Source organism: Mytilus californianus, unplaced genomic scaffold (assembly GCF_021869535.1).
Source record: "Mytilus californianus isolate M0D057914Y unplaced genomic scaffold, xbMytCali1.0.p SCAF_10, whole genome shotgun sequence".
Lineage (NCBI taxonomy): Eukaryota > Metazoa > Mollusca > Bivalvia > Mytilida > Mytilidae > Mytilus > Mytilus californianus.
The window spans coordinates 5,821,947-5,837,468 of NW_026262582.1; the positions used below are offsets into that span (position 1 = coordinate 5,821,947).

General features: G+C 33.8%; 1 protein-coding gene across 1 annotated transcript in view; it reads right to left on the reverse strand.

The window, feature by feature from the left end:
* Nucleotides 1–15,522, reverse strand: part of LOC127717491 (uncharacterized) — a 71,040-nt gene that overhangs the window by 21,707 nt on the left and 33,811 nt on the right. The window lies entirely within an intron of this gene.

Sequence of the window (15,522 nt, forward strand, 5' to 3'; positions counted from 1 at the left end):
GACATGTGATATCAATGTAAAAAAATGATATAAATGTGTATTGAAATCATCAATAAATATGGTAAAATTTTAAAATGATCATGGTTGTACTTAATATGACAGATCAATTATCCAGTATGTTGATTGCTAAACATAAATGTAATTATAAAAAAAAACGTTATATGTCAACTCGGGACTTGAATAAATCTTTAGTAAACACAATTAGTATACATGCATTTTCAACAGCCGATTGAAATTTACGGTTTACTATATTAATTAATCGTTCAAGGCTTCGTCATACTTTCAACGAAATACCGACTCATAAATGGCGAAATTAAAATCAATGTGAATGGACTTGATATAACCTTTCTGGTACGGATTACACGTTAAATTGAACCTCTCCACATTATTCTCTAATAAAATGAAACAATCAACGGGTTCAAATGTTGACTATTTAACGAGATCAAGACGATTTTCATCTTGTCAATATGTAGGTAATACAAATGTGGTATAAAATACTGAGGTGTTGGATTATTAATAATAGTAACCAAAAATGTTCAAAGCGTGATTTGTTTGGCCCTATATATAATGCCCGTAAAAATCTGCTTCAATCTGTCATCAATGATTATTTTTGCTGTTCAATATATATTTACTTCTTAAGGGGTCAATTGACAATTTTGGTCATACAGATGGATGCAGTCCTAACCTGTACAAAAGTTAACATGGAACAGACCTATTGACTGCTTTTCAAGTTAACTTGGGAATTTTTTAGCAGACAAGCAAGTTAACTTCTTCGTTGGTACACCAGACTTACGGTCTGTTTTTTTTAGGATTGCTGCAGACCTTTTGACAGGTCTGCTCCAGACCAGACCTGTGGGCAAGTCTGATTTTGACCAGTCCTGAGGACAGGTCTGCAATAGACCAGAACTGTATACATATTGGCCTCTATATTATACCCATTAAAACAAAATCTTCTGTTTATTTCATATTCTTATATACATTAAACAATGGTTATGAAATTACACACTTGTGATCACATAAAGGCTATCATGAAAGAAAGGAAATTTTGTTTTTAATCAGATGGTGGATAAAAAGGTTATCCAATGCATCGGAACAAAATTGTTATACCATGGGATATCAACATCATTGTCGACGTTGCTTCTTTCCCCATTTTGTACGGTCTCTTCCTACATTTAACTTTATGCATTACATGGATAAATTTTTCATCGTTATTCGCCTTGTTTGCCTTGGATTTACGATTCTGTTTTCGACAAAATGTTATAACGAAAATTGTACAGTGTCCGGATGCATAAGGTGTTGTATAATTATGAACAATCTCGTCAATTTCGTCAGATTAGGCTTTACCGGTTATAAATGATATATGGGACGTCAAAAAAATTTACTCGTTGTGCACATGAGTGAAATAGTTGCCATTTGACATTTAGCGACACAAAAAAAAACAATCAACCGCCATTATATACTAACGGTAAACTATTCCCAGAAGAGAACTTCTTTTACTTTTCATTATAAAGCACAATTGATATCAGACATGTCAGTGTTGGATGATCATCATGATGCCGTCAAATAGTTTTGTTATACACACCATCCTGAACTACTTACTTTAGTGATGGTTGAATATTATGAATACAGAGTTGAAATGCTGACAATTTAAATTGATACGGAGAAGATTATGCATTCATTGTTTTTCAATATTGCTGTCATTTGTATTATACATTCTATCTTGACATAAAACATATTTCTAATCTACTATGCGGCTATATAGATCAACAAAATAAAGAGCAATTATGGTCAGTTTTGGTTGATGCGGTCAAATAATTTTGTTATAGGAGTCAGCCTGAGGTATCAAAAGTACTGAAATTTTGTTACGTATCAATTTTTTTAATGAAAAAGAGGACATGCTGGCACTCTAAATTTATGCTGACAAAATTTTGTAATAATTGTGTTCCAATATTGCTGCCATTTGTATTATACATTCTATCCTGACATAAAAAATATTGCTGACTTACTATGTAGCTATATAGATTAACATAGTAAAGTGCAAATATGGTCAGTTTTGGTTGATGCAGTCAAATAATTTTGTTGTTGAAAGATATAAGAAGATGTGGTATGAGTGCCAATGAGACAACTCTCCATCCAAGTCGCCTGAGGTATCAAAACTACTGCAATTTCGTTACGTATCAATATTTTGAATAAAAAGAGGACATGCTGGCACTATTTATTTTTGGGGACAAAATGTTGTAGTCATTGTGTTCCAATATTGCTGTCATTTGTATTTTGGTCAGTTTTGGTTATTGTGGTTAAATAATTTTAAAGTACAAGTCTGCCTGAGGTACAAAATGTACCAAAACTACTGAAATTTTGTTACGTTTCAATATTTTGTTTAAAAAGAGGACGTGCTGGCACTCTGAATTAATGCGGACAAAATTTTATAGTCATTGTGTTCCAATATTGCTGTCATTTGTATTATACATTTTATTCTGACATAAAAAATATTTCTGATTTACATTGCGGCTATATAGAGTTACTTTATAATGTGCAAACATGGTCAGTTTTGATTGATGCGGTCAGATAATGTTGTTGTAGGAGTCAACATGAGGTATCAAACCTACTGAAATTTTGTCACTAATCAATATTTTGAATACAAAGAGGACATGCTGGCACTATGAATTTATGCGGACAAGATTTTGTAGTCATTGTGTTCCAATTTTTCTGTCATTTATATTATACATTTTATCCTGACATAAAAAATATTGCTCATTTACTATGCAGCTATATAGATTTATATAATACAGTGGAAATATGGTCAGTTTTGGTTGATGCTGTCAAATAATTTTGTTATAAAAGTCTGCCTGAGGTATCAAAACTACTGAAATGTTGTTACGTATCAATATATCATGTATATTAAACAAAAGGAGGACATAATGGCACTATGAATTTTATGACGGACAACATTTTGTTGTCATTGTGTTCCAATATTGCTGTCATTTGTATTATACATTCTATCCCAACATAAATAATATTGCTTATTTACTATGCGGCTATATAGATATACACAATGAAGTGCAAATATTGTAGAAAGTGGGCAGTATATGGAAAACGAAGAAGATTTTTGATATGTTTTGGAATATGTATTCAATGCCCGTTAGCATTGTAACCAATATCGTATTAAATTGACTTTATTGTTTGTATATTTATAGAGCGGTCCTGGTTACAAGTTAACTTAGTGTTGAGCAGACCAGTCAAAAGTTAACTTAAGATCAGGTCTGGTTCGATCGGAGTTTTCAAAATCAAAGTTAACTTATGTTAACTTATGTTAACTTATGGCAGGACTGGTTTCGAAGTTAACTTATGTCATTAGCGGACCTGTTTCCATGTTAACTTTTTGGCAGACATAAAAACAGTTCTAGGACCAACTCCGCTTTTCAAGTTAACTAGATTGTGGTCCTAGGACTGGTCAGTGCAGACCTAAATCCTTTCATATGTTAACTTTGACCAGTCCCAATGATTAATTATCAAGTTAACTTGCTGTACAGGTAACGTTTAATTTTTCGAAAAACTAAGGATTTTCTTATCCCAGGCATAGATTACCTTAGCCGTATTTGGCACAACTTTTTGGAATTTTGGGTCCTCAATGCTCTTCAACTTTGTACTTGTTTGGCTTTATAATTAATTGATTTGAGCGTCACTGATGAGTCTTATGTAGACGAAACGCGCGTCTGGCGTATTAAATTATAATCCTGGTACCTTTGATAACTAATTAGGACTGCACCCATCTGTACAAACTTTTTTGCAGGTCTTACTTTGCTGAACATTTTTGCTGTTTACAGTTTATATTCAAGATAAATAACCAATTTAGTGGCAGCAACCCAACAATGGGTTGTTCGGTTTGTCTGAAAATTTCAGGGCTGATAAATTTTGACCTTTTGAACATTTTACCCCACGTCAGATTTGCTCTAAATGCTTTAGTTTCTGAGATATAAACTAAAAACTGCATTTTACCTCTATGTTCTATTTTTAGCCATGGCGGCCATGTTTGTCGATGGATTAAAACTTAGGATACAATTTATAAACAAGATACCCTAAGGAACATTTAGTTAAAGTTTGAAGGTATTTGGCCCAGTCGTTTTAGAGGAGAAAATTTTGAAATAGTTTACGACAACAGAAGACGACAGACGACGACGACAGACGACGGACGCCAAGTGATGGCATAAGCTCACGTGGGGCACTTCGGGCCCCGGTGAGCTAATTATCCGATTAACAGGTTAGGCAAAACTGATTCATTTGACAACACCGCTTTATCAATATATATATATCATGTTTAACTTTTTCAAAAACAAAAAACATTTTAGTATTGTTACACACAATATTTAAACGTTTCACTACAATTGGTAACATTTAAAAGTAAAATTTTATTCTTTTTATATCAACAAGTTAACTGGACCCTAAATTTACGGCCTTTATACGGGTCACCAATGCTCTTCAACTTTGTTCTTGTTTGGCTTTCTAACTATTTTGATATGAACGTTACTGATGAGTCTGATGTACACGAAACGCGCGTCTGGCGTATTAAATTATATGCTTGGTACCTTTAATAACTATTTATATACATCATCATAGTAAAAGATGTGATATCACGTTTTAATAGGTTTAGAGTTACAGCTTAATTCTGTATATATGTAACACTCCCAAACGTGTCCTTCCCCCCAAACGTGTCCGATTCCCCCAAACGTGTCTATTCCCCCCAAACGTGTCCTTCAAATCATAAATCGCCCAAACGTGTCCGATTTCACATCCCCAAACGTGTCCGATAATTGTTATTCGCCAAAACGTGTCCAGATAAAAACGCCACAACGTCTCAAAACTCTTAGCGCCAATATAACTCCGTGAAGTCAAAAACGTTTACGGCAATTATATACGATAAAAGACGTCGAGTTCGGTTGAATTCTTAAAAAATCAAAGTAGCTACCCAAAGAAATCTGGAGGAAAGTTTAGTAATCCGTATCGATAAATGTCCAAGACAAGCTACACTGTGCACAGTCATTTCTGCTTTCATATAAATAGACATCAGGTTAAAAAAGAATCCCACAATAAAAAGTTATTTTTTACTTGCAGCGGAATTAATAATTTTTTATATAAAGTTCAGATAATTTTAATTTCACAATTAAAAATTTAATACATTTCATCTTGTAAATTTTGTTGATGGGAGTTTTTAACGACCTTGACTGGCTATACAGCCATCGCACGGTCCGTAAATTTTCACGGTGCTTCACTGTTAATAAAGTGTTAGTTTATTAGCATTAATTTGTTCAACGCAAGTTATTTTTTATTAAGCATAATTGCAAGCTAAATTTGCAACACATAATTAACTATTGAATGTTGATTGCTTAATGTCCAGTGGCAAATATGTCATGCGTAATTAGAAAAAAAACTTAAACATCGCAATTCATTGGTTTATAAATACGTGTCCGTAATATTAAATGTTGCCCAAACGTGTCCGATTTCATAACCCCCAAAACGTGTCCGATAATTGTTATTCGCCAAAAAACGTGTCCACTGTTAAACGCCAGAACGTCTCACGTATATTAGCGCTAATACATGTATGTACATGTTAACGGCAATTCCATGATGGGGGACACATTTGATGAAGTGCTTATTTATTAGCATTAGTTTGTTCAACGCCGTTTGTTAATGATTATCATAATTGCAAATGTAATCAGTAACACATAAATTAACTTTTGACTGTAATTGTTTATTGTCCAGTTGCAAGTAATTCATGCATATTTAAAGCGAACATACAAATCATTTTAGTACAGTTGAATTAATCGTTTACCAAGTGAATTATTTTGTACAAATACAATCTAAGACGATGCATTTTCATAATAATCCTGTGTTATACGGCGGGCTTTTTGCAAAATTGACTTCCCTTTTTTCAACAGTTCTGATATTTTAAAAGCTCTCGGCCAAATCATTAACTGGTTTTCGGGTTTTTTTTTAGGTTTCGAGCATCACTAAAGACACACAAACGAGAGACATAACGTCCAGTGCCAAATATTTCATGCATTATTTGAACGACATCATGTTAACAATTAATGATCCCCAAGAATAGAAGTATGAACACCATTGGTCTTCCTCCGGCCGGCAGTAAAACCCTCGCCAAAGTGGGACGTCCGTTAGGCTGTGCGGGATATACAAATTTGCAACCACGTCCGGTCAGAATGGGGACGTTACATCCGATGCCTCGTTTAAAAAGAGTGCCACGCTCATTGCACGTTCAGAACCCTTGCAACAACTCTTCGAGGGGTCCGTAGATGACCTGTTGCATGGCTAAATTTTTGTCCCAATCCAATATACCCTCATTTCCCGTGGCAGTTTAAATTTCTTCGACCTTCATCCCGGACGCCTCTATTACAGAACCTGCCTATTTCATTTATTGTTAATTTGTTCTCGTCCTGAATATGCATGAAATATTTGCAACTGGACGTTAAGCAATCAATCAATCAATCAATTAACAATCAATTAATACTGTAGATAGGTTCTATTATTATACATGGAATTTATGATTGGGCCTAAATTTTTACGGGTATTCGGGATTAACACTAGTTTGGATATTAATAATATTTAAGAGCGAGTAAAGATCGTTTTTTTATCACTTCAGTAAAACACTTCTTCAATCTCAGTTTTGTATTAGAGGCCGTTTTAAATAAAAGTTGCGGAAATCTTAACTGCCAGTAGAAAAAAATCAATAGGGACAAAATTGTTGCCTTCCGAAATACAACGGATGGCACCATGAAAGAGTTGTCAGAAAGGTTTCAATCTGCAGAGAAAGGGACATTCTACCTACACGAAGTATCTGATTTAATATCCACAAGTTAACTGAGCGTGGCTGCTTACATTTACATCCTACATAGCTGAGCAGACGCCCCACTTTAACCGTTATACTGTTAAAAAAAGACCTAAAGTAATTTTTTTTTTTTTTTTTAATGAAATAGTAAAATCAGTTTACGTTAATGAAAAGCAATAACCAAATAACGTACGTATTTATAATATGGACACGAATGATAGTTCATTTAAAGAAAAAAATGAAGGTTGATATGGACACGTTTGGGGGATTGGACACGTTTAGGTGTTTATTAAAAAATGGACACGTTTGGGCGTTCATACAAATGACACGCTTTGGCGCCCTTTTACATTAAGACTTGTTTTGCAGTTCAGTGACGTCATGTGGACACGTTTGGGGGAATCGGACACGTTTGGGGGGAAGGACACGTTTCTGAGTGTTACATATATATGAAAGAATGTAGTAAAATGTTAATATAATGTGTCGCAAAGATATTCCCAATTAACTAATTTAAAACGTACGAAAAACAAGTACATTCATTGAAATGTAAAACGTAACAACATGCACAGGCATAACAAAAAAATTGTGAAATATACACACTCAAGGTGTCATACCTTCATTTATTTTCCACGATCAGTGTTTGTTAAACTGGCATTTTTTTAAAAATTGTGCGCAATTTTATCTTTGTTTCAAATTGAGAAATACTAGGGATGAGTAAAGTTTTATCCTATCTAGTACTATAGATAAAATTTCACATACATGTCATTGCATATTAGAAAATATTCAATACCGGAAGTTAACAAATCAATTGTCACCTCATTTTAATATATGCACAATCTTTAGTAACCATGTAACCTCAAGTTTCCCAAAAAAATTATTGAAACACCAAATAAAAAATAAAGGTGCTTTGAAACACCCAAGATATATGTTTATGACCCAGAAATTTTTGACTGCAATGAAATGAAGGATGAATTTCTTACAACTGTCAAATTCAAGGGAATATTGTTTCACCCTTTTTCGTTTGCAACCGGATATGACGTATTATGATTTGGTGGTGTTACACATAAAGAGGACTTTTTTGTTGAATAAGGTGATTTTTTTCCTTTGTAATACTGGTTAATCATAGCATAACTGTCAAGTTTTGTTATAATCAGTTCAATAGTTTGAGAAAATTTAATATAGTGTAAGACAACATCTACCGCGATTCGAGCAAAATTTCATCGAAAATCCAAATCAAGCCGCATCACCATATAATTATTGTGTGGCCTAAAAATGATCAAACATAATCGTATCTGCTTACAACTTTCAAATTCAAAGGAATATTGTTTTACCCTTTTTCGTATGCAACCGGATGTGACGTAATATGATTTGGTGATATTACACCTAAAGAGAACTTTTTGTTGAATAAAGTGAAGGTGATTGTTTTCTTTCGTATTACAAGCATAACTGTCAAGTTTTGTTATTTTCAGTTCAGTAATTTGTGAAAATCTTATATAATGTAAATGAAGGCAACAGTAGTATACCGCTGTTCGAAAGTTATAAATCGATTGAGAGAAAACAAATCGAGGTTACAAACTAAAACAGAGGGAACACATCAAATATAAGAGGAAAACAACGAAACAACAGAAATACTAAAGTGTAACAAAAAAAAAACAAAAAAAAAACAAACGACAATGCAACACACACAGACAACTACTATAAGATAACAATTGCCATTTTCCGGATTTCGTACAGGAAATTTAAGACAACATTTACAGTGATTCGAGCAAAATTTCTTTGAAAAATACAAATCAAGTCGCAGCATCATAGAATTGTTGTGTGGAACAAAAAAATGATTAAATATTTATCGTATCTGCTTACAAAGAGTTAAATATGATACAAAAGATGATTTTTGAAGGATAAATACCACTAGTCTAATTGACCTATTTGTCTTCATTAAAAGGTCTCATTTGCCCTATTTGTACTTCTCATTTCCTCAAACTTTTAACATTTTAGGACAGGAGATAACAATTTTGGGGTAACTTTCACTCATTTATGATACAAATGTTATAATAAATGAGTAATTGAAGTATTCAAGCTGAATAAACTATCCAAATAAAAGTTTACCGACTCAAAGGAGGTTTCAATAAGTCCTAACGTAAAACTTCAATTTACGTCGCGTTCAAGAGAAATACAAAGCTTTCCTTTTCGCGAAGAATTTGGTGTTACTGCTTCAAAAATATTTTCATTTGCTTTAACTATATATTTATTAAAGTATCAGTTAGGAACAAGTTTTCTATAATAGCAGAATAAAAGAAAAAGCTCCCCAAAACACTGAGTATGGCTTGCTTTTTCTGTCTACAAATATTCATGGAAGAGTCCTATTTCATGTCAAATTTCTTATAAAATGTGTGTTTTTGAGACTCAATCAAATGAGAATATTTCATTTGTGTAATATGTCACTGAAATATCATGCAATTTAACAAATGCGAGTAGTCAAAAGGTGAAAAGTGTATGTGCAGCTTCCCATATTAGGTGTAAAGCCAGCATTGATTTTCCCCTATTAGTCTTTGTTAAATTTACACTTTCAAAAGTTGTGCAGAATTTATGTATTTATATATACTTGGCATGAGTAAAGTTTTATCCTGTCTAGTACTAATGACAAAATTTCACATAAAATGTCATTGCATTTAAGAAAATACGCATCACTGGAAGTTAACCAATTAAATTGTCATTTCTTTTTAAGCTGTACACAAGCTTTATTAACAATATAACCTCAAGTTTTTAAAATATTCTGTAGAAACACCAAATGAAAAACAAGTGCTATGAAAGACCTCAGATATGTGTGTTTGGCCAAGAAATGTTTACTGCAATGAAATGGGTCAACATCCCTAATGCGCCTCAAAATGAGGAACTAAAAATTTGAGTGTAAACAAAAAATTTCTGTTTAGTGATAATGGACATGTTTTTATTTTTTACAAATGACCGAGCTTAACCATTTGTGATGATTAGGAAAGTAGAGGAACATAGAATAAATGTCTAAAAACTTAACAGCTATTCAATGTGTTCAAAGTATTAAATTTTCAAAGAACTTCTTTTCAAACCACGAGGAGCCGCATCATGAAAGGATTTTCGGGGTATACTAATTTACGGAAAAAGTAATTTCACATGAAACCCCGAAAATTTAGCCACATATGTGAAAATGTCTCTGTTTCGAAACGAATCATCATACATATCCAAGTTTACGATACGGACTGAGCTACAGGAAAAAAACGTTACAATTACAACTATGGAAAATCAATTAAAAATTAAATTTACAAGAATTTTTTTTGAAGTTCTCAGATTGATTTATGCATTACTGCACCTTGTAAACCAGAGACAATTGTGATAATGAAGGTAAGTTGTCTTTTATGAATACCTAGTTATCACAGCTGGTTCAAAATAAACATTATCTATAAAGATCAGCAAACAATTTTCGCTATTGGAATGCATTACTGGCACGGGTTTGAGCCCCCTTTTTAGGCAAAATAAAAACTCGCGAGTGGCAGAAAAGCACTAATTTCTTATAGAAACAATCAATATTATTAAATTGTTAGTAAACATGACACACTACAGACATTGTTATGTAATTAACAGTCTACAGGAATAACTGATAATCAAGTGAGATAACACACTTCATACGAGTAAAATTTGATACATCATTACATGTGCTTTACACCAAATAATTTGACCGTTAATTATAAGCTGCTAATTAGAGTATGCAAATAAACAGACAAACATGTCTTAAGAAAATCTTGAATAATTATATTTTAATGCGCATTAACCAATTATAAGCTATTGTCTTTTATAAGTGAAAAAGGGGGAGGGTCACATCTGTTGAAAACATAGTGCTGCACCTATTCAGCTTTTAAGCGTCTACTGATTGCTCCTCATATTAAAGGTTTAAATGAATGTTGATAATCCACAAGGGAGAAGCATCTCCCTTTTATGTGATAAAACTTTCCCGAAATTGATTTTTTTTTCTCTCAATAATACTTATTGTATTTAACCAAATGACAACACAACCTCAATACTTTTTTAGTCTTATTGAGTTTCAGATATATTATTACTATTTAACCTGGTACGGCAAATTAGAGGTTTTAAAAAGTACTGAATAATCATTCTGTTTTATTAGGCAAGCTCCAAATTGTTTATTCATGGTATTTAAAAATTTATGCAATTGAATTTACAGTCAGTATATGTTGAAAATGTATAAAACTGTAGCTATGGTCTTGATAATATATTAAAATGATTATTTACTGATCTTTTCGACTCGATATTGCGAGTTAAACTCTAAAGCAACTGTTTCCATGTAACCCTGCAAACTGAACTGAGCATTATTTTGATCGGTCGTTTTTTAATGCCATTATAATACGTGTGATGTCACAATGTTTCCTTTAAAACCTCATGTGCATTTAAAATGTATCACTGATAAAGGGTTTTCACTGAAATACATTTAAATTTTTTTTTTTTTTACATATAATTATGTGAAAGGACAAGTTTTTAAAATTCGAAATTCATTGCACTTTAAGGTGGAAAAGATGATTAAAATTGATACAATTTTTTAATAATTTGTCAAAATGAAGTATTTATCATGCTTTTTTCAAAAATATAATAAAAATTATGGGTCACCGTACTTTTTTTCATGCTACAGATAGTGCAAAATTGTCAGATTTTGTATAGATAATGCATGGAAAATCAAATTTTGTGTGATAAAAAGAAAACTACCTGATAGAATTTTCAGATATAATGTGAGAAGATAGCTCTAATAACATGCTTTCAGATAAGAAAAAGAACAAATGGGGTCACCGAACTTGTTTTCTTGCTACAGATCAACATAGGTAAATTCACAACACTTTCTATTATGAAAATGATTTTATCGGAGTTATCTCCCCTTATTTGGCAAAGTTGAAAAAAAATTAATCAAACACAAATAAGGTGTTTTTGAGACATTACAGCAATAATTATGATAAAACATACAATTTTCTATAATTATATCAAAAGTCTTACACATAAATTGCATACTACTCTCAAAATTTGAACATTTAATCAAAGATCTGGACCAACGTTATCTGCTACTTCAGTATCCAAGATGGAGGAAGACACCGAGCCACCTTAATTATATAATACAAATGACATTCACAGTAGATTGGAGTGGTTTCTAAGGTTGAAAATACTAGATTTCTAATGAAAAAGATGATTAAGTATTTTTTTTTATGAAATCTAAATTTTATCATAATTTCTCAGTCAAAATTAACTTTTAGTCAAACACCAGAAAATTTATTAAATGCTTTAACAGGGTCTCTGTATTGTAATTTAAGGTTATCATCAGATATTGTGTCTATACAATGTATTATGACTAGTGAAGGTAGACTGAAAGAAATTAGTTATACGTACACATTGTAGACAGAATTAATAAATATAGCGATAAAAGGGTCATAGCCTCATAGTACTGAAACAACTTCATTTTTTTTTTCAGAAATGAACAAAAATACACAGATTTATTCAAATAGTCATACCAATGAAGATCACAAAAGAATATTTGGAAAACTCAGAACTATGGATTTCAATATGGGTCAATATCCCTAATGCGCCTCAAAATGAGGGAACACAAAAGTTGTGTGTAAACAATAAATCTCCTTGATGTGATATTGGACATGTTTCTATTTTCAGCCAGTGACTGAGCTTAACCATTGTGTTGATTTGGAAAGAAGAGGAACATACAAAATATGTGTAAAAACTATGGAGCTATTTAATGTGTTCTAAGTATTTAATTTTCAAAGAACCTTTTGTGTTAAAAAAGGGATTTTTTACCACGAGGAGTCGCATCACGACAGGATTTTCGGTGTATGATAATTTACTGGAAAAGTAATCGCATTAAGTACCCCGAAAATTTAACCACATAGTTATGTGAAAATGTATCTGCTTCGAAACGAGCCATCATTCATATTCAAGATCACGACACCGACTGAGCTACAAGTTACCATAACCGCCTATTGAAAATCAATTGAGGATATCGACCCAAATGTAGGACTAATTTGGCCCAGGGGTAAGTGCCAATCTCCCCAGGGACAGGGAGGGGAAAGAAGAATCTAGGGTGTCAGTGGAGGTTAGAGCAGAGATTGAGTCAGACCAGTGCTCAAATTCTGACAAAGAGGCAACTCCTTCAGGCGGATTGTACCGCTACTTGTTAGAATTTATTGGTAACATATTGAGACATGGTGCACTGGAGTTGGGTCACAGACTTCGCCTCGGTGGGTATTTGTTAATTGAGGAAATCCTTAAAAGACACCCAAACTTTGCTGGGTACTCTTTACCGAGTATTCATAAACTGATCAAGGTTGATGTGGACAGGAGGTTCACTTTGATAAAGGACATTAGTAGAAAAATGTGAGGTGCCCCAAGGCTACCATTACACCACAATGGCTTCATGGGGCCATATGCAAGAGGAGGGGTTGCGGAAAATGGAAAGGCAGTATGTACACTTAGTTGATAAAGTGCTAAACAGCGTCAAGCCCCATTGAAAGGCAGAGGTACACATAAATGTACAGAGGGCGCATGCCAAGGGCTACAAATTCTTTTGGTCGCCTAATGGGGTGGTCTTGTGCCCGGGTAATCAGGAAGGAATCATACTGCCCACTTATTTTATTCAAGCCTTACATTTAGATTCTGGTGAGGAACTGAACTTAGGCAACTTAGTTGCTCCAGCATTGTTCACCGAGCACCAGGAGGGTCCAATAGCCAATATTATGACGAAACCCATAGGAGCTATCTAGGCAATAGAGAAAAGCAGTAGCCTTCACAAGGTTGCTGCCCCAACAGAGACAACTTTGGCATGTAATGAAGAGGCCCAAGAAAGTTGGGACTCCCCCTCAGATGGTGAGGCAGATACCACTTTGGTAGAAAGGACCAGTGATGAGAAGACAGTCACAGGTTGTCCGCGATACCAGGATTCGACGTGTCCTACTCCTGCTGTTGAGGGAGGAATGACTGACAATACTGAAAAAGGTCATAAATCCTTCTCTTTTGTGGACCCTTCCTCCACGGGAGAAATTGACAGAAAGGCCGCAACTGAAAGCAACAGTCCGCTCAAAAAAGAAGAAGTTATAACTCTCAAATCTTGTGTCATCCAGGAATCTGTATACATTGATCCAGAAAGCCTTGATTTGGGATTTGGGCTACTTTTCAAAGCGGATAATGTTGGCACTAGGTATTTTAATCACCGCCACCAGTAGACTGTGGGACAACAGCCTTGCGTGTGACCATTGCCACAGTTAGATGGGGTCCCGGCAGAAGACAGTGGGACCCTGGAATTCCTGTCCTTAAAGGTATAAAGACAATACAAGTAAAGGAGAATGAAGGTGGATCAGCACAATATCCTAGCTCCAACCAGGACTTGCAGCCTTTAAGCGCCCAGGGCTTAGTTTGTATAAAGAAGAGTGGAAGATAGTGTATGATCCAGAGAAGAACAATTCACAGTTTGCTGGGTTCCCAATTTGTCGGGAACCCATGCCATTTTATCAACTTTTAGTGTATCAGTAGACCCATGAATACAAAGGGTCTGTTTGGGGGATAGGTTGTATACTTTTTTAAATTGTTAGGGGATAGGTTGTATACTTTTTTAAATTGATGCATATTTTCTTTAAATTTGGTATGATTTCCGTATTTTGTTAATTTTGGGCGAAATTCACAGGGCCCACCTCAGTAGAGGGAGCCTTATTAATAAAACTGGGGGAGTGTAGTATTCGTAGGGTTAGTTTGAGGTCATCAGACAGACCATCTAGAGATGTCCGAAGAACTACCCAGAAATCCTCTTCCGGTAATGCACTAATGTCAGACAGGCGATTCTTATTCTACTGAAGATCTATCCTGACTGCAGGAACGACCATCCAAGGTATCTATTGATATTTAGATATACTCGGAATTACAACAATTGTATAATGAGCTCAAAATTCCATTTTTATTGGCGAAGTAAAAGAGGGACGAAAGATGCCAGAAGGACAGTCACACTCATAGATCGAAAATAAACTGACAACGCCATGGCTAAAAATGAAAAAGACAAACAGCAGATCCTGATCCACAGGTGGCACTCGTCGTGTTGCTCTCTTAAATGGTTTGAGAGTCATACTCTGTTGTTTCAGGTATATTTAAAATATACAATCTTTATATTTACTATATAAAAGAAAATTAGTCAGTATAATGATTGTGATACTATTCAAACGCAATGCTTGCAGAGGCCAATATTTTTGGACACATACAAAAGTACTCTGTTTTAAGGACTTTAGTATAAAGGTAAAATCAAAAATACTAAACTCTGAGGAATTTCAAATCGGAAAGTCTTTAATCTAATGCAAAAATCAAATCGGAAAGTCTTAAATATAATGCAAAAATCAAAAGCTCAAACACATTAAACGAATAGAAAACAACTGTCATATATCTGACTTGGTAATGGCATTTTCTTATGTTGAAAATGGTGGTTAACACGTGTATGACAGTCGCCTATAAATCCCTCAAATTTTTACAACCATGTGTGCAAAAAAAGATGTTATAGGTAAAAATGTCAAAATTAGAGTTACAGCACCTAACACTTTCTTATAATCTTTTTCACTAGAAAAACAATGAAATATGCCAACAAAGAAAAATCGTACCGAATGAGGTCAAATGAA